General features: G+C 42.8%; 1 non-coding gene across 1 annotated transcript; it reads left to right on the top strand.

Moving 5' to 3' along the window:
- Positions 1-11,892: 11,892 nt before the first annotated feature.
- On the top strand, positions 11,893-11,974 carry trnas-cga (transfer RNA serine (anticodon CGA)). The gene has a single exon. It is a non-coding gene; the product is annotated as a tRNA-Ser (tRNA).
- Positions 11,975-24,445: the final 12,471 nt, after the last annotated feature.

Raw genomic sequence — 24,445 nt, 5'->3', positions numbered from 1 at the left:
AAATAAGAAGAACGAATCTTTGATTTGAATTGAAGCCTGAACTCTGGTTCTCCACCGAGACCGTGACAGGTCGACTGAATACTGCATATATTTCATGTTTTGCATTTCTTTGTGAAAACAATTGAGACTGATTGATTGGCTGCAGAAAACATCCAAGAGACATCAAGGGTACGGCGATCGACTTGTGCGTCTATCCCTGTCAAATGTTTAATTGCGCTGGCGAGGCTTTCTGCTTGGTGATTTCGTGGTTCACTTCTTTTGGAAATACAGCAACGCAGCTGAGATCCGGCATGGGACCAACGAGTTGCCAAGACAGCGGCAGTCAGCTTTCGAATGAACACACATCGGAATCGATCATGTGACAAGTTCTTGCAGGCGGTGAAATTAGAAGCCACGACTGACCTTGGCGCCCCGTAGCTAACGACGCGAGCGCTTCAAATGGCCAGTGTGGGGATTGAACCCACAGCTTTGACGTTATTAGTACCACGCTGTAACCGGCTGAGCTAACCGACCAACCCAGCTGCACTGCCAAAGCAAATGGCAACATTGCCCGTGCTCACAATCACGGTGGCTATTCATTTTCTGATTTGATATCGATCGCACGCTCGTCTGAGGTATTTCCTTTCTTTGCAAAACTTTTCAACAAAAAAAAGCATTGACTTTTCCGAACGCGCACACTCGAGCTATCCACTTGCTCTAATATCCAAAATTAAGCGCAATGTCCGGACGCATGCAATTTCAATCGCAATGCCACCAGCTCAGCTGCACTTTGTCATGTTGCCAAACATCGTCTGGAGAAACGTACCTTCAACGATCGCTCACTGTGCTTCTGTAAACTCACAGACCTTTGGAGTTAGGTTATACGCTGCTGATAAACTGCTGAGAACCTTATGCCAAGTGCATTTGAATTGTAATCTAGCAGTGGGATTCTTTCTGCTCCCGAAGGACGCAGTTGCTTTAGAGTCAGCAACAGCGCAGAACTCAATTGCACGTTTTCCTCAATGACTCATGTTGATTATGCAACCTTCGTTTGACAGCATATTTAGCAAGTTATCACGCCTTCCTGCACCGTTTGTCAGCGACAGATCAGCTGCTAAGATGACTGCTTCAGACAGCATGCTACATCCTACATTTGAAAATGGAAAAGGTGCAAACGTTTACAGGCTGAACGCTGTCTCACTATTTTGCCTGGCGCGTCAAAGGCTGGGAGCTGATCTTATGGAGGTTTTTCAATCATGAAGGACATGAATCAGGTAAGTAGATAAGTTCCTTTCCCTCAGTTGGGGCAGTGCAGAACGAGAGGGTATACATCTGTTGTGGGCGAGTGAGAATTCGAAAGTCAATGAGGAGCAACGGCTTCATGCAGAGGATGGTGCGTGTCTGCAATAAGTTGCCAGACAAGCTGGTGATGACTGGTACAATTCCAATACTTTTAAGGAATTTTGACATGTATTTGAATAGGAAGGCTTTAGAGAGACATGGGTCAAGTGCATGCAATCGCGGCTGGATCAGTTGAGGATATATGTTCGGACTGGACGAGTTCGATCAAAAACTGTGTTTTCAGTGCTGTCCATATCTCCTGGCTCTATGATATTGCAGGTAAAATGATAAAAAAGATGAATAAAATAATGAAGTAAAATTGTCGAAGTTGTTAAATTCCAACAACTTCAGATAATTTTATTTTCAATTATTTTAATTAAATTTTTTATTTGTGTTTTTCCACTGTTCTGTACCTCTTCTTTCTTGATTGTCTCTCTTTCTGTCGCTTCCCACTCTTTCAATACGTTTCTCCTCTCCTCTTCCCGCTTTGCTACGCATCTCCCCTGTTTTCCATTTAGTCTGCTTCACACATCCCCCACATATTTTGTCACATAGCACTGGCTTCAGCCTTGGTCATTCGCAGCTCCTCATCTCCCTTAAATCTCTCCGTGCTCTGTCATTATCACCTTTGCATCTGGAGACCTGACTCACCTTCTCTCAGCATGGTGCAAATAGCTCCCTAATTCTCCCCATTCCTTTTTTCATTTATCTTTAACAAAGGGTCAGTTATACTCGAAACGTTAGCTCTTTTCTCTCCTTGCAGATGGTGCCAGATCTGCTTAGATTTTCCAGCATTTTCTCTTTTGGTTTCAGATTCCAGCATCTGCAGTAATTTGCTTTTATTAATGGCTCTATGATATTGCTGGGCACATGATAACTCCAGTGTCGACGCATAAGAGGTGAACAAGCGAAAGAATTCCCCCTGGAAGTTGCGTGAAAAGTAGTAACAGAGATCCAGGAAAATAAGAATAACCGGCTGAGATAACCGACCAACGCAGCTACCTCGCGAAAGCAAATGCCTACATTGCCCGTTCTCACAATCACGGCGGCTATTCATTTTCTGATTTGATATCAATCACACGCTCGTCCGAGGTATTTCTTTTCGTTGCAAAACTTTTCAACAAAAAACGCATTGACTTTTGCGAACGCGCACACTCGAGCTAACCATTTGCTCTGATATCCAAAATTAAGCGCAATGTCCGGACGCATGCAATTTCGATCGCAATGCCACCAGCTCAGCTGCACTTTGTCATGTTGCCAAACATCGTCTGAAGAAACGTACCTTCAATGATCGCTCACTGTGCTTCTGCAAACTCACAGACCTTTGGAGTTAGGGTTATATGCTGCTGATAAACTGCTGAGAACCTTATGCCAAGTGCATTTGAATTGTAATCTAGCAGTGGGATTCTTTCTGCTCCCGAAGAACGCAGTTGTTTAAAGTTTGATTGAAGATTTGTAGCTCGGGTATCCGTTGTTGTGGTTCTGTTCGCCGAGCTGAAAGTTTTTGCTGCAAACGTTTCGTTCCCTGGCTAGGGAAACACCTAGTCAGCGGATCCAAACACTCCATACAATCAACACTGGAATTCTTGGACATCATCAGGAATACACACACAGACAAAGAAGAAACTATGGTATCATTCGACGTGACGGCACTGTTCACTTCAATTGACAAAACCCTAGTCAGAGAAACAATAGCCAACCTACTGGACATACATAACAGAACACAGGAGGCCGAACCTCTCAACAAGGACGGCATACTTAAACTACTGGACCTGTGCCTCACCACACACTTTACATTCGACAATCAGATATACGAACAAATCAACGGAACACCCATGGGATCACCAATCTCGGGACTCATAGCAGAGGCAGTTACGCATAGGTTAGAGCATACAGCCCTACCACAAATCCAACCCAAACTCTGGATCAGATATGTTGATGACACCTTTGTAATCATCAAAAACACAGATATAGAAAAAACACACAGAATCATCAACGCCACACTCACGGGAATCCGATTCACACGAGAAGAGGAAAAGGATAGCTAACTCCCATTCCTAGACGTGTTAATAGAGAGAACACCCAACGGAGAATTCACCACAAGGGTGCACAGGAAACCAACACACACAGCCCAAGTCTTAAACTATGAAAGTAACCACCTCAACACACACAAACGAAGCTGCATCAGGACACTATTCAAAAGAGCCACAACACACTGCAGTACACCAGAACTGCGAAAAGAGGAAGAGGAACATCTATACTAGGTATTCGCCAAAACCGGATACCCACGAAACTTTATCACCAGATGCCTAAGAGATAGACCACGGAACGAGGACATGCCACAACCAAGAGGACTAGCCACTCCGCCATACGTCAGGAGCGTCTCAGAACTGACAGCCAGACTACTGCGACCCTTAGGACTCATAACAGCACACAAGCCAACATCCACGCTCAGACAACAACTCACTAGAACAAAGGACCCAATACCCAGCATGAGCCAAACTAACGTAGTTTACAAAATACCATGCAAGGACTGCACGAAACACTATATAGGACAAACAGGAAGACAGCTAACAATCCGCATCCATGAACATCAGCTAGCCACAAAACGACACGACCAGCTATCCCTAAAGCCATACACTCAGACAACCAGGGACATGAATTTGACTGGGAAAACACCACTATCATAGGATAAGCCAGACAGAGAACAGCCAGAGAATTCGTAGAAGCATGGCATTCATCCCCTAACTCCATCAACAGACACATGGACCTGGACCCCATATACAAACCACTACAGCTGAAACTGACAACCGGAAGCAGCAAGAACATCCATCAACAGACACATCGACCGGGACCCCATATACAAATCACTGCAGCTGAAACTGACATCCGGAAGCGGCAAGAACAAAACAATATAAATACCGGAAGAAACATCAAAGCAGCGCTTCACACGAGGCTCCAACAGGTCTGATGATGTTCCCGAGCCAGGGAACGAAACGTTTGCAGCAAAAACTTTCAGTTCGGCGAACAGAACCAGAAGAACGCAGTTGCTTTCGAGTCAGCAACAGAGCAGAACTCAATTGCACGTTTTCCTCAATGACTCATGTTGCTTATGCAACCTTCGTTTGACAGCATATTTAGCAAGTTATCACGCCTTCCTGCACCGTTTGTCAGCGACAGATCAGCTGCTAAGATGACTGCTTCAGACAGCATGCTACATCCTACATTTGAAAATGGAAAAGGTGCAAACGTTTACAGGCTGAACGCTGTCTCACTATTTTGCCTGGCGCGTCAGAGGCTGGGAGCAGATCTTATGGAGGTTTTTCAATCATGAGGGACATGAATCAGGTAAGTAGATAAGTTCCTTTCCCTCAGTTGGGGCAGTGCAGAACGAGAGGGTATACATCTGTTGTGGGCGAGTGAGAATTCGAAAGGCAATGAGGAGCAACGGCTTCACGCATAGGATGGTGTGTGTCTGCAATAAGTTGCCAGACAAGCTGGTGATGACTGGTACAATTCCAATAGTTTTAACGAATTTGGACGTGTATTTGAATAGTAAAGCTTTAGAGAGACATGGGTCAGTGCATGCAATCGCGGCTGGATCAGGTGAGGATATCTGTTCGGAATGGACGAATTCGATCAAAAACTGTGTTTTCAGTGTTGTCCATATTTGTTGGGTCTATAATATTGCTGGTAAAATGATAAAAAAATGAATAAAATAATGAAGTAAAATTGCCGAAATTGTTAAATTCCAACAACATCAGATAATTTTATTTTCAATTATATTAATTACCTTTTTCGTTTGTGTTTTTTCACTGTTCTGTACCTCTTCTTTCTTGATTGTCTCTCTTTCTGTCGCTTCCCACTCTTTCAATACGTTTTCCCTCTCCTCTTCCCGCTTTGTTACGCTTCTCCCCTGTTTTCCATTTAGTCTGCTTCACACATCCCCCACATATTTTGTCACATAGCACTGGCTTCAGCCTTGGTCATTCGCAGCTCCTAATCTCCCTTAAATCTCTCCGTGCTCTGTCATTATCACCTTTGCATCTGGAGACCTGACTCACCTTCTCTCAGCATGGTGTAAATAGCTCCCTAATCCTCCCCATTTTTTAAAAAAATCTTTAACAAAGGGTCAGTTATACTCGAAACAATAGCTCTTTTCTCTCCTTGCAGATGGTGCCAGATCTGCTTAGATTTTCCAGCATTTTCTCTTTTGGTTTCAGATTCCAGCATCTGCAGTAATTTGCTTCTATTAATGGCTCTATGATATTGCTGGGCACATGATAACTCCAGTGTCGATGCATAAGAGGTGAACAAGCGAATGAATTCCCTCTGGAAGTCGCGTGAAAAGTAGTAACAGAGATCCAGGAAAATAAGATGAACGTATCTTTGATTTGAATTGAAGCCTGAACTCTGGTTCTCCTCCGAGATTGTGCCAGGTCGACTGAATACTGCATATATTTCATGTTTTGCATTTCGTTGTGAAATCAATTGAGATTGATTGATTTGCTGCAGACATCATCCAAGAGTCATCAAGGGTAAGGCGATCGAGTTGTGCGTCTATCCCTGACAAATGTTTTATTGCGCTGGCGAGGCTTTCGGCTTGGTGATTTCGTGGTTCACTTTGTTTAGAAATACAGCAACGCAGCTGAGATCCGGCATGGGACCAACGAGTTGCCGTTCTAAGACAGCGATGATCGGCTTTCGAACGAATACACATCTGAATCGATCATGTGACAGGTTCTTGCCAGGGTTGAAATCAAAAACCGGGACGAACCTGGGCACAGGGTAGATAACCACACGAGCGCTTCCCATGGCCACTGGGGGGATTGAACGCACGATCTTGGTGTCATTAACACCACGCTCTAACCGGCTGAGCTAACTGATCAACAGAGCTGCCAATTCACGGCAAATTCCTACATTGCCCTTTCTCAGAATCATGGTGGCTATTCATTTTCTGATTTGATATCGATCGCACGCTCTTCTGAGGTATTTCCTTTCGTTGCAAAACTTTTCAACAAAAAAAAGCATTGACTTTTCCGAACGCGCACACTCGAGCTAACCATTTGCTCTAATATCCAAAATTAAGCGCAATGTCCGGACGCATGCAAGTTCAATCACAATGCCACCAGCTCAGCTGCACTTTGTCATGTTGCCAAATATCGTCTGGAGAAACGTACCTTCAACGATCGCTCACTGTGCTTCTGGAAACTCACAGACCTTTGGAGTCAGGGTTATGTGCTGCTGATAAACTGCTGAGAACCTTACGCCAAATGCATTTGAATTGTAATCTAGCAGTGGGATTCTTTCTGCTCTCGAAGGACGCACTTGCTTTAGAGTCAGCAACAGCACAGAACTCAACTGCACGTTTTCCTCAATGACTCATGTTGCTTATGCAATCCTCGTTTGACAGCATATGTAGCAAGTTATCACGCCTTCCTGCAGTGTTTGTCAGCGACAGATCAGCTGCTAAGATGACTTCTTCAGAAAGCATGCTACATCCTACATTTGAAAATGGAAAAGGTGCAAACGTTTACAGGCTGAACTCTCTCTCACTATTTTGCCTGGCCACATTGGATTTGTTACTGTGTAATTGGCCTGGTGTTAGATGTGAAGGTAGGTGAGCAATTGAGTCATCGTGAACACAGTTCGGTATGTTAACTTAACCAATAGAAAGGGATAGTTATGTACTGCAGGGAAAGAGTTATATCCGAGGGAAAGGCAATTAGGATGACATTTGTCAAGATTTAGTTTGCACTAGATGTGAAAGGAAACGGTTGGTATGAGCCCAATTGAAATGTGGAGCTTGTTAAAGGAACAGATATCGCATGTACTTGATGAGTATGTACCTGTCAGTTATGAAGGAAGTTGTCGAGCGAAGCAGCCGTGGTTTTCTAAAGAACTTAAAGCTCATGTCAAGAGAAAGTAGGAGGCTTATGTTAGGATTTGACTTGAAGGCTCAGTGAGGGCGATTGAGAGTTACAAGTTAGTTAGGAACAACCTGTACAGAGAGTCCAGAAGAGACAGGAGAGGACATGAGAAGTCGCTTGCGGATAGAATCTTAGAAAACCCTACGGAATTCTATGTGTATATCAGGAACCAAAGAACGACGAGAGGAAGATGAGGACTAGTCAAAAATAGGAGTGATGAATTGTGTGTGGAGTCAGAGGAGGTAGGAAGGCGCTAACGAATATTTATCGTTAGTATTCATATTGGTTTAAGACAACGGTGTCGAGGAGAATCTGAGATACAGACTACTAGACTGGATGGTTTACAATGCGGTTTACGAGGAGGACTTGTTAACAATTCTGGAAGGGGCGAAAATAAGTAAGTCCCCTGGGTGAACTGGGATCTATCCAAGGATTTCCTGGGAAGCCGGGGGGAGATTGCAGAGCCTTTGCCTTTGATCTTTATTTTCGATATTGTCTACAGCACTCGAAGATTGGAGAATAGCAAAAGTAGTTGCCTTGTTGAAGAAGGGTAATACAGATGACCAAAGTAATCTTGAACCAGTGAGCCTTACCTTTCTTGTAGGAAAGAATATGGAACTGAGTATAAGAGACAGGATGTATAATCATTCAGCCAGCAACAACTTGATTTCAGAGGGTCCACATGGTTTCGTGAGATTTTCGAGAAGGTGACCAAGCATCTGGATGAGGGTAGGGCACTTGACGTGGTGTACGTGACGTCTGTAAAACCTTTGATAAGAAGCCACATGTTAGGCTGTTGGAGAAAATGCAGAGGCATGGTATTGACGATGATTTCGCTGTTTAGATTAGAAACTGGCTTTCTGTGAGAAGGCAGCAAGTGGTGGCTAATGAAAATATTCACCCTGGAATCCGGTAAGGAGTGGTGTGGCACAACGATCTGCTTTGGGATCACTGTTGTTTGTCATTTTCGTAAATGACTAAGAAGCAGGCATAGGGTGAATGAGTTAGTAAGCTTGCAGATAACACTAAAGGTGCTGGAGTAGTGGGCAGCGTGGAAAACTGTTGCAGGTTGCAGGGGAGCTGGAATAATTTGCAAAATTGGTCTTAGAGGTGGCAAATAAAGTTCAATGCAGCTAAATGTGAAGTGATTCACTTTGGGAACAATAACAGGAAGGCAGAATACTGAGTTAATGGAAAGATTTTTGGTAATGTGGATGGGAAGAGTGACCTTGGAGTCCATGTACATAGTTTCAAGCCAGTTTGATTATTTTTTTGGATTACTTACCGTGTGCAAACAGACCTTGCGGCCCAACAAGTATAAACCGACCCTCCAAGGCGAGACTCAGACAGACCCATTTTCCTTCACTTACCCCTTTACCGAACCTGCACATTTTTTGGATTGTGAGGGGAAAACAGAGTACCGGGGGAAAACCCACACAGATAGCCGCTTGACGGAGGAACTGAATTCGCGTCGCTGGTGTTGCGATGCAGCAGTACTAACCAGTGTGCTCCTGCGAAAGAGTACGACGTCGTCGGTTTTATTGGTGGAGGATTGAGTTCCTGAGCATAATGTCATGCTGCAACGAAACAAAACACTTGTGTGGCTCCACTTGGAATATTTAGAAAACTGCCTGGTCGCCCATTCCTGGAAGAATGTGTAAACATTGGAAAAGTTGGAGACGAAATAGAACAAGATATTGCCTGTCCTGAAGGAATAGTCTTATCAGGAAAATCTGAGAGACTTGGGTCTGTTCTCATCGGAAAGAAGTCTGAGAGCAGATATGATACAGAGTTACAAGATTTTTGCAAGGTTTGTGAAGATGTGCAGCTCAGGTTAAGATTGAGGGTGCAGGTCTGCTCGCTGAGCTGTTGGTTTGAATCAAATCTACAGCTCTGCAATCAAAACTACTCCCGGGAGTTACAAGATGATAAGAGGATTAGATAAGGTAGACGGTGGAACTATTTTTCTTAGGAAGATGATGTCAGCTTGTACGAGTGGTCATAACTGCAAATTGAGGGTTTACAGTTTTAAGCCAGATGTCAGAGCCAGGTTCTTTGCTCAGAGAGAAGTAAAGGTGTGGAATGCCCTGCCTGTAAATGTCGTTAACTCAGCTAAATTATGGAGATGTAAACAATCCTTGGATAAACACATGGATGATGATGGGATAATATAGGGGGATGAGTTTAGATTAGTACACTGGTCGGCGCAACATCAAAAGCCAAAGGGCTTGTGCTGCGCCGTATTGTTTCATTGTTCTACGTTCTAAAGCTAAATCTCCACATCGGAGACCTCCAACCCCATGGCATCAATTAAGATTTCATCAGTTTCCACATTTCCCTTCCCTCCACCTGACCTCACTTCAAAACTTCCAGCCTAGCACCATCCTTATGACCTGTCCCATCTGTCCCATTTCCTTCCCACCCATGTGCATCACCCTCCCCTCCAAACTATCAACTCTGCAACCTCCTCCGTGCACCTGTTGCATTCCCACACACTCAACTTGTCACTAACCATTTCCAGATTCCACTGTCCTCATCGCAAAATGTCCTCCCATCTGTTGTGTATCGTCAGTAAAACTGCGGACATTTCACTCTGCCAATTCCATCAAGTAATTAAGGCAGATATAAATCATGGAAGTCTATGACTCACCATTCCAGCACTGTACTAATTACCTTTTTACAACTTGAAAAATACGCAATAATCCAGATTCCGTTTCTTCAATTAAACAACGGACAATCCTGGACTTTTTCTTAACTTTTCATCGTGAACTCCAACCTTGTTCAATGGCTTTTCCTACGGTCTCTTATGGAATGCCTACAAACATTTGATCAACTCTGCTTGGAATATGATCAAAGGACTCTGACAAAGTTGTCAAGTGTGTTTTTCCATTCAACAAATGATGTTGACTCAGTTTGATTTTAATCATCTTTTCTCAACGTCCTGCAATTTCTTTCTTCACGATTGTCTCTCGCAGTTTCCAATTGACCGATAAGATATTGGAACAGATGGAAGCCATTCGTCCCATTAGGTCAGCTCCAAGTTTTAATGAGGTCACGTCTGATTTGGTTAATTCCTAATGACACTTTTCCGCCTTATCCCCATTCTTCTTGATTCCCAAACTGACTAATTGTGCGGCCGTCTCAACCTTGATTATACTCAGCCTTGACAACCCTTCAGTGTAAAGAATTCTGCAGATTTGCTACTCTCTCAAAGACAGAATGTCCTCCTCATCCGTGTCTTAAATAATTAACGGTTCCCCTGAGATTAGGCTCTATATATTCTTCGCAAATTTCGTTTTTCGTTAAATGTCTTTAGTCCCAGTCTTCTGGAAACTGTCACTGATCGTTGGCAACATTTCCTCCACAACATCAACCCACCCATCCGCACTGCGCCCTCCCCTATCATTATAAACAGACCATAAAAATCTCCAGTTAACCTTCTTTGTTCCAAAGAGAAGAATCCCAACCTCAGTAATTTCTCGACAAAAGGGCTTTGCTCATCGCTGGACATCATGCAAGGTGGAGAATTGCGAAGCTGTTTGGGGAAAATATTGCCACTGGGAAGGTTAAAACAAAACAAGGGAAAATAACAGTGAACGCATGTCTCCAACTTTGGAAAACTTTAGAATCTCTTTGGGAAGCGAAACCACAGGTGAATGAAGGGTGGATTGTCCCACTTAACACAGCCAGTCTTTAAGAGGCCGCGACGGTTGATTCTGTTGTTCTCTCGACATGAACCAATCTGAGACATTGAAAGGATTTTCATTTTTGCGCGTCAGGAATTCAAACCTCGCCACAGCTACAAGACCACGTGAAGACTCGGGTACAAACAAGTTACGGGAAAGCCTCGAAGAGAGCAGGAATCCTGTTGTAGAAAAGTTGGTTGCTGTGACGTGGATGTGTTTCCAGCGGGTACAGGATTGTTGCCATTTCACTGCAGTGAATGTCCCAGGATTTATTTTGCAAAAGAAAAACGGATACAGGACATCAATCACTTCGTGAAAGGGCAGGCTGAAGTTTGAATTCGTGAAAAGCCTGTTTTTGGATCGGACAATGAGTCAGTTCACCCCGTCTCTGTTGCGTAATTGGTCAACACGTTCATCCATTAACCAAACGGTTGGTGGTTTGGGACGTTCCAGGGTCGGATCTCTCACTGGTCATACTTCATTGGCTTTTTTTCCTGCACAGCTCCGGGTTTTTAATGTGGTCACGAAAATGTGCCCCAAACAGGAATCTTATCCAAAGGAATTTCTATATCGTTTCAATGGCTAATGCAAAGGACTGTGGATGTTGGGAATCTGAAAAAAAATAGAACATTCTGGGGAATGTCAACAGGTTTGTCAGTACTACTGGGAGAAAACGGAGTTCTGATAACGTTCTGAAGAAGTTTTGAAACGTTGAATCGCCTTTTCCCAGCCCAGATCCTGTTCGACCCGCTGAGTAATTTTCTGTATTTTCCACCGTCGTTTATTTTGAATATAGATCCCACCTATCGAGGTGAATCACCCAGACCCACTTTGTCCCGATATTTCATCGATTTGAAAGCTGTGGGTTTTGAATTCAAATAAACCAAACAATGATTCACTTCTGCTAATCTCCCCAGGGACAGAGACCTGGAAATGAGGAACTCATGTGTCCATTTGTAGTTGTGGCCGAGTGGTTAAGGCGATGGATTCGAAATCCATTGGGTCATTCCCACGCAGGTTCAAATCCTGTCAACTACGGAGAATTTGAGTAGCCTTTCGGTTTTGGAGATTCAGATCACGGCGGGGAGAATCACTTCATCCAGGTCATGAATGGTGCAAATCTCCAGTTCACTCAATGAACTGCACAGAGGCACACTGGTTTTGCCAAATTTGTTTAGACTCGTTATGACACAGCATAAACCCTCCAGCTTACGATAAAACCAGTAACACAGAAACGATTTATGCTGTACAGGAATCTGAAACAATTCGATTGGCCAAGAACTACACCAAGTAAACATTCAGCACTTCATTTCTAAAGTAAGAGAGAGATTAATTAAAAAACCCACGTATTTCTATTACCCATTTTGATGTTCCATTCGATAATGCTATTCAGATAAAACTCCGAGCTAAGGTTTACAAAACAGCACTTCTTTATCAAAACCAGGCAGCTGTAGGTTCTTGTCTTCGGATCTTCCTGTCTCTTCTTTGTCCCTGTTGGGAGATTCTGTGTCAAAGATCACGGATCGAAAAGTTATTTTCCACATATATATTTTTTCAAGAAGATTGTTACATGCAAGGTCTTGGCAGTCCTCCTCTCAACTGTTCAAAGTCCCCCATCTCATACTCCAGAGCATCTGATTGGGTCCTTGTTTATTTTTAAAGACTTTCAAGAGACGCAATTAAAATTTGAATTGAAATTTATATATTTTCCTGATTAAAATTTAAACTGAGTGGCCAAACTCGAACTATTTATGTCTCCAGGCAATGAACGAATTGAATTGTTCGACCCAGGATTGCGTCGTTGTCTTACTGAGAACACTTGTTTCTGTGTCTGGTTGTTCTGCTGCTTGTAAATCTCTTAAATGTGCACTAATATGTTTAAAACACATCGCCTCTCCAGGAAACAATGAACCATCATAATGAAGATATGTTTTCATTTTTATTTTTAAATACTTTACCCTAACATATCGATAAATTTCATACAATTTCGGCTTAGCTTTTTTCTATATAAACATATAAAACATGAAATAAAGACAATCTCATCTGAACACCATCAGTTGAATCTGCGATAACGTATCTGTGATTTCATTCTACTGACCCACAACATGCATGATTTTTAAAGTGAACGTCTCTTCCATAAGAAGCCAACGAAATAGTCTCATACTATTACATATATACAACGTTTTAGCGGATTGCGGTCTGTGTACATAACCTCTCCGATCCATTATTCGTGGCACATACATTACATTTGTAACGCCAGTACCAAACTCAACAGCTTTTCTTTCGATTGGGGAGCATTTCTTCTGATAGATGTTGATTTTCTATGAAAAGTTATCAACTGGCAGTTCTTCCCCATGCTCATTTTTCCAGTTGGAGTACACCTCCAACTCTAACGACCATCGATGGCTACTTTAAAAGTTTTTTTAGATGTTTGGTGCAGGTAATGCTGGTTTGCTGGTTAATATCGGCTTCAAATGGTCAATTGCCACGTGACATGTTGCTGTACACCGAAAAGTAGTGTTTTTCTTCAGCAAATCGGTTAACGATGCCAGTATACTAGTACAGTTTGGAACAAACTTCTGATAGAGTCCGCTAAGTCTGAAGAATTAAAGAAACTCTTTCTTTGAGGTTGAGCATGGCAATTCCTCAGAAGCCTTCGTCCTCACGTTCCAGAGGGTGCTCAACCTGCCATGACCGATGTTACATCCCAAGAACATCACCTCTGCTTCCTTGAATTCTGTTTTTTATATGTTTGTCATCAGTTTCGCTTCTCGTGGTCGTTCAAAGAGCTCTGCCAACAGACCCTTGTGATCATTCCTTGAATTGCTAAGGATCACTACATCGTCCAAATAGATTACACAATTTGTCAACCCGGCCACAACTCTGTACAAGTGTCTTTGGGTGTGCCGGGCTTGTTCTTCATTCAAAAGTGCATCACTTTAAACTGATATAGCCTATATGGAGTTACAAGCGCAGAGATTTGTTCACCAACTTTGACAATGGTACCTTCCAGTAGCCACGCATTATGCCCGACTCGGTGATGTAACTGGCTTGTCCGACTTTCTGGATGTAGTCCTCCAATCTAGAAGTTGGATATGAGTTCGATTTTGTAACGGCGTTGGCCGTTCCATAATCCACACGAAATTCAACACAAATCATGTGGTTTGGTAACTAAGACAATCAGCGAACTCCACGCGCTCTGGCTTGGTTTAATGATGTTCTCGTCAAGCATGGTGTTCACCTGCATCTAGTCCTGTTAGCCTTTGAGACGATTAAGTCGAGAGGGATACTGCTTTATCGCAGCAGAATTCCCTACATCTACTTCGTGTTCAATTGCTTTCGTCCTCTCCATGTGATTCTTGCATGTACCCTGACTCTGTCGGAACAAAAAAATCTTTCAACACTTTTCTATGCTCCTGAGACAGACAGCTTTCTAATCCATCCCACTCCTCAAGGAGTTCATCATTTTAGAATCTGTTTTGAGGTACATCAAAATTCAAAGCAACTGAATTCGATTCCTCACTCTGCTGGGCAGTAACGAACAACTCTTCCTCCAGTTCTTCCTTTGTTGTGTAATACGTTTTCAACATGTTCACATGACATACCCAATACAGTTTTATTTTATATCTGACATCTTTGCTAAATAGTTCAACTGACTCAACTTTTTCACAGGGACCAGTAAACCTAACTTTAAAGGGATCACCTATGATTGGTATCAGTACTGACAAGTTATCCCCGTGGGAAAACTTCTGAGTCCCAGATTTTTATCTGCCACCTGCGTAATTCTACGCTGTGCCATCTTTGGGTGCAGTTTTGCTGAATCACCGACCAAATTTAGTCTCTCCCTCACTTTCGATACATGATTTAATTATGCGATCTTCGACTTTGACCCTGTCATTTGTTTCCTTAATTAATTCCAAAGGGCAATCACTTCATGTGCGAATATGAACTAAAAAGAAATTGACTAAATGGATACGTTTGGAACATTCCTAATGGCAAACAATACGAATGGGATATCTTTTTCCCAATCATTCGGGTAATCTTGACAGTACGCTCTCTTCAAGTTCTTCAAGGCCTTAAGACATCTTTCTAAAGCTCCCAAGGATTCAGGAAGATATGCACTAGATTTAAAGTGTTGTATCTCAGCTATCAATAACCTCCTTAAACAGTCGAGCAGTAAAATTTGACCCTTAGTCCGACTGAATCTGCCTAGTTAGGTCATAGTGTGTGAAGAAAGTTACTAACTCCTCTACCAGAATTGTGGCCTTGATACTCCTGGAAGGAATTGCCATTGGAAATATGGATAGCACATCCATTGTAGTCAACAAGCACTCGTTCCGACATTTAGTTCTCGGGAGGGGATGCACGCAATCAATTATATTCCACCTGAAAGATTCTCCAACTGTGGCAATTGGCAACAAAGGCGCGTTTTTATTGCCGCCTGAGGCTTACCTGCCATTTGACATGTATGACACTGTCAGAAAAATCCAACCACATCCCGTGTGCATTCCAGGCCAATAGAAATGTTTAGTATTTAGCTTGCATGTTTCGTATCCCTCGGTGACCCCCTATAGGCAGTTCATGTGCTACCCATAACACTTCCTCTCCGTGTGGTATTGGCATCACAATCTTGTGTACTTCGGCCCACTACAGAAATCACATCAAGTAGTGTATCAGCTGATCTAAATTCAACTTCTTCATCTTTCTTTTTACTTGTCACTTGGTGCTGTGACTATTGAGAGTGGAATCTGTTTAACACACAGTCTGGGAAAATAGAAAGATATTTCTGTTTTAACTCCTCAGTTTCTTCGTCTTCCTTGGGCTTCTCCACAATAAGGGGAGTCACTTCCAAATTGGATCTTGCCAAATCATTTCCAAGCACAAGCTGAATTCATGAAACTGACACTCTGTCTATCATGCCCAGCGTAAATTTCCCCGGCTTAAATTGGTGCTCCAACCTGATCTTACATAAGGGAACGCTAAATTTCTACTCATATATCCCACAAATTACGACACTCATGGGAAACAGATATGAAAGGGTACATATTCGCCCATCCCTTACTACCAGCGACTGGTTAGATCCTGTCACTCTCAAAATTATAGCTTCTTGTCTTCTCCCCCGTTCTTTCTGAGTAAACGTTACCACAGCGGCAGATCCTTTGTAGAGATCAGGTAATAACTCCATAACCAGCCCCTGCCGAGGCTGCACATCCGTCTGCAGCTCCTCAGCTCTTCTTGCAGTCTCCTGTATTACCTTCATTAATGCCACCAGTTTAGCTTCTTTAAACACTTTTATTTTCCACAACGCCTTTAATTAACAACAAGTACTGTGTCTTTATGTATTCAACTTTGCCAGAATGGAAACAGCTGAGGCCTTTCACCTCCGTTTCACTCTCTTGGACTTCTTTTTTTCCTGCTCTAATATCTTGCAAGTGCGCCCAGTTCTTTGTTTAGTAATGAAGAATCTCCCCTTCTGCCAATTTCGATCCTCCACAGGACGAATATCTGTTCAAAAGCTTGTCTTATGCACCACCACGTACTCATCTACTAATTCTGCTCCCCTTCTGACTTTCCGAAATCTTTTCTCCTCCACGTCAATTCTTGCAATCTCTGAAAGTGTGTTTTTGAACTCCTCCAGCAGAATTATCTCTCTAATTGCCTGAAATATCCTCTCTTTATCCAAATAAGAATCCATCCATCAAAAGTATTGTGTTTATTTCTTTTTAACTCAACATAAGTCTGATCTGTGTTTCAGAAACGCTCTCGCTTTACTTCTGGTACCGGTTCAGAAACACCGAAAGTAGCCTATTTTACTCATTCATAATCTTTTCACACCTCATGTAATATCATACCAAATCCCTTACTCGCTCTGACTTCGAGTTTAGTCTGAACTCGCATTACCCATAAATCTTCGGACCATTTCATCTGCCTAGCCATGTTTTTCCTTGAAATGAAGAAGGCTTCAACATCATCCTCATTAAAATGTTGTGGAGTTGTGACACATTTACATATATCACTAATTTCTCTTTTAATTTCCATCCTGTTAACTTGACTTTGCTGACAAAATCGCAACGTCTCAAGTTCAAGTTTTCTCTCTCCTTCTCTCTCTTCTCTGTTCCTTTCTTATCTCCCTTTGCTCATCCAAGGAACTTCTCTCTCTTTTTCCTCCCTCTCTATCTCCTTTCTCTCTGTTTCTCTGTCTCTCTCTCCTTCTCTTCTCTCACTTTTCTCATTCTTCTCCCCCTTTCTTTCTCTCTCCCTCTCGCTTTCCTCTCTCTCACTTTGTTTATCTTCTCACTCCATTTTCCTCGAGACTAATTTAATTTTTTCTACCTCAACTGCACTAAGTTGTTTTTCCGTCGCAGCTTAGTGTTTGTGTAACTCCTTCAACCATATATTTTGTCCTTGGTTAATCCCAAATCTAACTTATTTGCTAATACTAAAAGTATGGCATTTTCTTTCATTCTAAACTTTCTTGGCAAATTTGAGAATCATCTTCAAATCTCAGAACGTCTGTTACAATGTTAAGACATTTCTCTCTCTTATATTTAATCAACCACAAGTCTCCAAAAATGATCACTTTGTCTCACTTGCGTTTTATTTAAAGATCTAGTATACTAACCTGGAAGTGTTTCAATTTGCTGGGAATTTTCGTTTCCCGAAATCTATTCAAAGTTGTCCAAACAGGTTCAAATCCAGGACGATCTCCAAGATTGTTAGGACACAAGGTAAACACTCCTGTGAAATTTTAAACCAGCAACACAGAAAATACCGGAAGAAACATCAAAGCAGCGCTTCACACGAGGCTCCAACAGCACTGATGATGTTCCCTCGCCAGGGAACGAAACGTTTGCAGCAAAAACTTCCAGCTCGGTGAGCAGAACCAAAACAACGGATACCCGAGCTACAAATCTTCAATCAGATTTTAAACACAGAAAATAATTGTCCCTTGCAGGAATCTACAATTTCGAATGGCTGAGGGCTACTAAAAGTAAAAATTCACAACGTCATGTCTGAAAATATAACAGAGAATATTTAACGAAACACTATTGACAATTTCTTTCTCTAAGCTATCTTTTAACTTCCCTTCGATAATACGAGTCCGATACATTCCCCACTAAGATTGACAAACAACACTTCTCATCTTAAAAAACTAGCAGCAGTCGGTGCTTGTCTTCAGAGCTTCCAATGTCTTCTTCTCTTTGTTTGTAATTTTTGCGTCACCAATTACTGAACCAAAAGTTACTTTTAAGAGATATTTCTCAGCAGTCTGCTAAATGCTGGATCTTAACAGTTCTCTTCTGAACTGTTCAATTTTTCCGGTCTTATATCCAAGAGCATCTGATTGTTTCATTGGCTTTTAACATTGTCAATAAAATCAAACAAAACTTGTTTGGAATTATTTTTTTTTCAGGGTATATTTTAAACTGGTTGGCCGAATGCAAATTTGTTTTTCATTTCCAGGCAATGATATAATTGAGTTCTTCAAACCAGTGTTACGTTGTGGCGTTTTGAGAACACTTCGTTCTGTGTCCGGTAGTTCTGCTACTATTAAGTCTCTGAAAGGTGCACCGATATCTTCATAAGACTAATGAGCCATGTGTTGGTAAATGAGTCGAGAACAGTGCGCAAATAGGCCTAAAGACATTCTCTGTGCTGGAGAAATCTGTGAACCTGCGGTGAGCTCCTATGCTGAAGTGCAAGGACAACGTCTGCAAAATATACCTGAGCCATGAAAGAGTGGATTCGACTCTCCCCTGATCTTTCTGTCAGACAGGATATCCTTTGGAACGTTCGGACTGGGTATACAGTGCACATTCCTTGAATTAGTCCCTTGGGGAATCAGGAAGATAAAATCCTGATCATAGACCAGCTGAGTGCAATTCCCTCGCTTCTCAATAACCAACGTGTTATATAACCCTGGTCCTTCCTTCACATACTCCCTGCGTTTTTGTAAAACAGATCTTTGTCCTCGCAGCCTGGCACTCAGAGGGAGATGCACGTGCGACGGGACAAAACTAGAAAGAGACGCGACATGGAAGTGTGTCATCTGTCAATTGTTTAGCCTGATGATTTGTTTTTGCCGGCTGCTGTCCTATCAAATTGGGTTTGGGTTTGTGGGTTTTTTGGAATTTGCAAGTTACACATGAGTACCGTGTGTGACTATTTAACTGCACTGTCCATGTTCACTTCAACAGTTCACATTGCCTGGAAAAGTGTCTGGAATTCCACCTAAAGCTGCCTTTTTCCGAGAAACTCACGGACGTGAAACACAAGGAACTGGTAGAACCTGAAGACATCTTCCCCGCAGGAAGTAGGTTTGCCTACTTCCAGAAACTCAACCGGTGCTACAAATCTTCTCAAACCTCAGCCCCTGTTGGGATTGTGCCTGTGTGACTCCCTCTGTGGGTGAAAAAGTGGATCGATTCATCAAGGGTATTTCAACACAGTGAGACCATGTCAAACCTCTCTCCATTTGTTGTGTCATTTAAGATCACAGGGATAATCCCATTTACACTTGACCTGGAGACATCAGAACACGCAAAATTATGGATCAAATGGAAACGGGGACTAGAATCCATGGATAAGTATGAACAAAGCAGCATACAGGGCTGAATGGACAATTGTCACGTTGTCACAAATAATGTAGGACAGGGAGAAACTGATCTGCAGCGAAAATGATCAGAACTGAAATGTCAAAAGCAGTGTAGGTTTGCTCACTGAGCTGAAAGTTTGAGATCCAGACGTATCATTACATGGCTAGGTAACATCATCAGTGGAACCTCTAAGTGCAGCGAAACTGTTGTCTCCTTGCTTTCTATTTATACATTTCTCCTGGATGGGGTTCGTGAGGTTTGTGGTGATGTCATTTCCTTTTCATTTTCTGAGAGGTTGATAGATGATATCTAGATATATGTATTTGTTTATGGCGTTGTGGATGGAGTGCCGGGAGGAAGAAACCGACAGCAACTGACGTCACAGTCGAAAGAATGTACAACGGAGAACTACAAACTTGTGGATACAGAAAAACGACAAACACTGACCAAATACTTAACTGCACCATCAACCATCCCAACACACACAAACGAAGCTTGTCATAACACTATTCCAACGAGCCACCATACACTGCAGCGCAGGCGAACTTCGGAAAACAGAGGAGAACCACCTATGCAACGTATTCAAGAAGAACAGACACTCAAAAAGTACAGTCCGCAGATTCCTCGAGAACAAACCACGGCAATCAGACCAAACACAGCCAGAAACACTAACCACCTTACCATCCATCAAAGAAGTTTCAGAAATGACAGCCAGACTTAAGACCCCTCGGAATCCTAGTAGCAAACAAACCCACCAACACTCTCAAATAAAAACGAACAAACTTAAAAGACCAAATACAACTCATGGATAAAACCAGCATCATCTACAAAATTCCATGCAAGGACTGCCACAAAGACAACGTAGGACAAACAGGAAGAAGGTTAGCCACCAGGATACACGAACACCAGCTATCCACAAAAAGACACAACCCTCTCTCCATCGTAGCCCTACAAACGGATGAAAGAAAAACATTTCGCCTGGGACAACACATCTATCCTGGTACAGGCTAAGCGAAGATATGCCAGAGAATTCCTAGAGGCCTGGTACTCCAAACACAAAGCCATAAACAAACACGTAGATCTAGATACCATCTGTCAACCACTCGGAAAACGAAAAGGAAATGACATCACTACAAAGCCCAGGAACTCCATCCAGCACAAACATATGAATAGAAAGCTGGAGACAACAGCTTCGCTTCACTGCGAGGTCGCCACTGATGATGTTACCTAGCCAGGTAATGAAACGTCTGGATCTCAAACCTACATCTCAGTGAACAAACCTACACTCGAAACCTCAATCTGAGCTACAAACCTTACAACAGCAGTGTAATTGATGAAAGGGACGACAGGGTCTGTTGTTTTCTGTGGTTCTCTACTGTTTCTGATTCAGTGCTCCCAGCGCTCCGGCTTGAGTTCGATTTCCAGTCACGGAGTGGGAGTTTTCCTGTGCTCGTTTGTCGTAGTGGCAGCATTCCTAAAGCAGGAAATGATGGATGTGGCTGAGCAGTGGTCATGTTTTGTCAAAAACACGATTCAGGTTAACATAAGACAAAGAGCTGCGGATGCTGGAAATGTGACACAAAAACATGGAATGCTGGAGAAACTCAGCGCCTGGCAGGATCCATGGAGCAAAGCAGAGCTAGTGTTTCACATCGACAGAAGCAGGTTCGTTCGGTATTTCAACATTGTAATGCAGGCAAATTTTCAGTATTATGTGTTGGATCATCATATTTATCAAAACTTCTCATTAGTTGGCAACCGTCACTTTTACAAATTTAAAAGGTTTTATTTGACGGTAATGCTGCTTCCGTTTCCATGAGCTGGTGACAAGCTATGCTTTAGTGGTTACCTTTTTCTTTTCCTTTCTGTCACTTAGCAGCCATGTCAAGTGGACAATTGACCCTTTCAGTGTCTTCCACAATGTGAGTTTCTATTTGTCTTTCTATGTCTGTTCATTGTCACCTTCTTTCACAGTCTCTGTCCAAATCCCTCATTTCCCATTTCTGTTCTTTGGAAACTCTGACTGCAGAAGACAGTGTGAAAGTGCAGCTGATGAGGCAATTTCTCCTCCCGCTGACTGGAGTGTGGAGAACTGGGCTCACATTCTCTAGATAATATATCTGTCACTTAGGCCTGAGGCCTTCGACATGTTTCCTTTTAAATTCCAAATACAATTCATAATATTTTGCTTTTGGTGTAAAATTAATGAACAGTTACAGCAGAGAATGATCAGCGTGGGATATCCGCACTGATTCCTGCCTCACCTCGTTCTTCCCAACAAACTGAGAATGAAGGACGGAGAATAAACGAGGAGGTGAAACAAAAGCACTTCTAGAACCGAGGTAAGAACCTCCAAATAGAATTAGCAGAACAAAGCAATGAGGTGTCAAAGAGGTCCTTACTCGACGTAATTGTTCGGTGTTCGAGATGGGAAAGTTATCCAGCCTGAGGCACCTTCATGTCTCTTGTTGCTGACTGAATCAGAAAGCAGAGGTTTCACGAGACCTACACTTGTCTCACTTTGCTGTCCCCACATCCTCCCCTGACCAGGTTTACATTTTCCTGCTCTTATATGAGGTAAATGATACAACGTCATTTCATGTCTATCACTTTCTCAGTTCCAGTTCCAACATGGCTTCGATTTCAGAGCACGTGTGAAGGTTTGACTGCAAATCCATTCATTCCTGTTGCAAAATGACTGAGTCGCTAACATGCGAACTGCACCAAAGCATGATTCAGGATTTCTGATGTTGGTTCATTCGCGTTGAAAAACAGCAGACAAAATCAAAATGAGGCCTTTCAGAGACTATCTTGGGATTCATTTGACAGAGAGGCGACATCAACAATCCGTGGTTCAATGTGACACCAGCAAATAAATGTTACTTTGTTTTCAAATCGGATTGCCTTCGCACTGAAAGCAAACGCGGTACTATTGTTACAGAAAGGGTGAGGGCACGGAAACTGCATTCCTTATCAGGATGATAATTGCTGCTGTACACACCGGCGCACGTTCAGGCCAAGGTATGAGAGCAGCTTAACAAAGTTTCAGACAGTAATTAATTGTAATTCCTTTCCATTTCACTTCTACAGCAGGTATGGATTGTTTGCATCCAATTAGAAGGAGTATGGTAGTAGATACACGGAGAAACTGCCACGGCAAATCCCGTGCAAATCATCTTGCTGTTTTTTCAGTGTTGTCGGGTCTAAATCCGAGCAATCCATCGTTAGCAGCAGCATGACGATTCGTCATGCTCATGAGTTGAAAGGTTCAAGAAACTAACTCATTCCCTCCTTCTCCGGGGTATCTTCGGATGATCAGTGAATCATATCTCATTGATAGAGTCATATTTCTAAAAATGTCAGGTTCTAAGCAGACACCTGCAATCGGTCGTGAACAAGTAAAGAAGCGGAGTGAGGAAGTCAAATAAAAGTGCATGGCAATGATGACTGGAACGCATGAGGCAGGAAGTTAAATTGGAGCTGGTGGTGTTAGGCTCAGTGTTGATGCCAATGGGTCTGCCTACACTGCCCAATGTTGATTCTGGCTCACACTCACTCCAGGTCAATTCATCACAATAACCCTCTTCCTCTTGGTGTGAGGATCCCTCTGGGTGTGTGAACGCCGTCAATGGACCAAGAAAGGATGGACACATTCTCTTTATTCTATCAGTTTAAACAAGTGAACAGTACAGTTTGAAACCAATGTAAGTGCACATTAACTTTCCCTGTACATTTTCAATGGAGAATGTTAAACTGTGAAATGTCTGTTCAAAAGCGGGCATTGATTGCAATTCTCAACAAAAAAGAAAAACATTTCCAAACTTTTGTGATGAAGTGGTTAAAGAACTACAAGTGTGGATGTGTAAACGCACTTCTAGTGGAGGCACTGTGACTCAGTTTGTTAAAGTGCTTCTCTAGTAAACAAGAGAACTTGGGATTCAAATGCCAGTTGTGGATGTCCAATCTTTCAAAGGCTCATTGTTTCATCTTCTTCAAATGTCATATTGCTGATCCCGCAGCTTTCTGATTTGAGCTCAGCCTTTTGTGATTTGATGCTCCTAGAGTTATTCCCTCCTTTTTTCTCCACCAATGAATGTTGTTTCTTGCTGACTGATAATACAAACTGGAACCTCTTTCCATTGTCCCACAAAAACTTCTTTTCTTCTCTTCTGTTGTGCTTGCTCTTTCACTCCCAGTTTTAGTGGGAATGACGAGTTGAGGCAGCAAACACTGCAGATTTGACGGGAAATGTTGTGGCCATAGCACAGACACCAAGAGCTGATCATCTCCATTCTCTGTAGTCACCGATCATTCATCTTTCACCAACAGTAAGTACATCATTGTCATCCTATATTTCGAATGAAACTGCTTTTATTTCCGGAGGAAAAGATGTTGTATTTAGAATTCGAAAGACTCATAACATGTTGAATAACATGTTGGAGGAAGTGCCCACCAACCCAACCTCCACTCCCAGCACCTTCCCCTGCAACCGCAGGAAATGCAAAACTTGCGCCCACACCACCTCCCTCACTTCCCTCCAAGGCCCCAAGGGACCCTTCCATATCCGCCACAAGTTCACCTGTACCTCCACACACATCATCTATTGCATCCGCTGCACCCGATGGGGCCTCCTCTATATTGGGGAGACGGGCCGCCTACTTGCGGAACGCTTCAGGGAACACCTCTGGGATGCCCGGACCAACCAACCCAACCGCCCCGTGGCTCAACACTTTAACTGTCCCTCCCACTCCACCGAGGACATGCAGGTCCTTGGACTCCTCCATCGGCAGAACATAACAACACGACTATTGGAGGAAGAGCGCCTCATCTTCCGCCTGGGAACCCTCCAACCACAAGGAATGAACTCAGATTTCTCCAGTTTCCTCATTTCCCCTCCCCCTACCTTGTCTCA

This window comes from Hemiscyllium ocellatum, unplaced genomic scaffold (genome assembly GCF_020745735.1).
Source record: "Hemiscyllium ocellatum isolate sHemOce1 unplaced genomic scaffold, sHemOce1.pat.X.cur. scaffold_826_pat_ctg1, whole genome shotgun sequence".
Taxonomy (NCBI): domain Eukaryota; kingdom Metazoa; phylum Chordata; class Chondrichthyes; order Orectolobiformes; family Hemiscylliidae; genus Hemiscyllium; species Hemiscyllium ocellatum.
The sequence above is the reverse complement of the archived record's forward strand: the minus strand, read 5'-3'. Positions and strand labels throughout refer to the sequence as shown.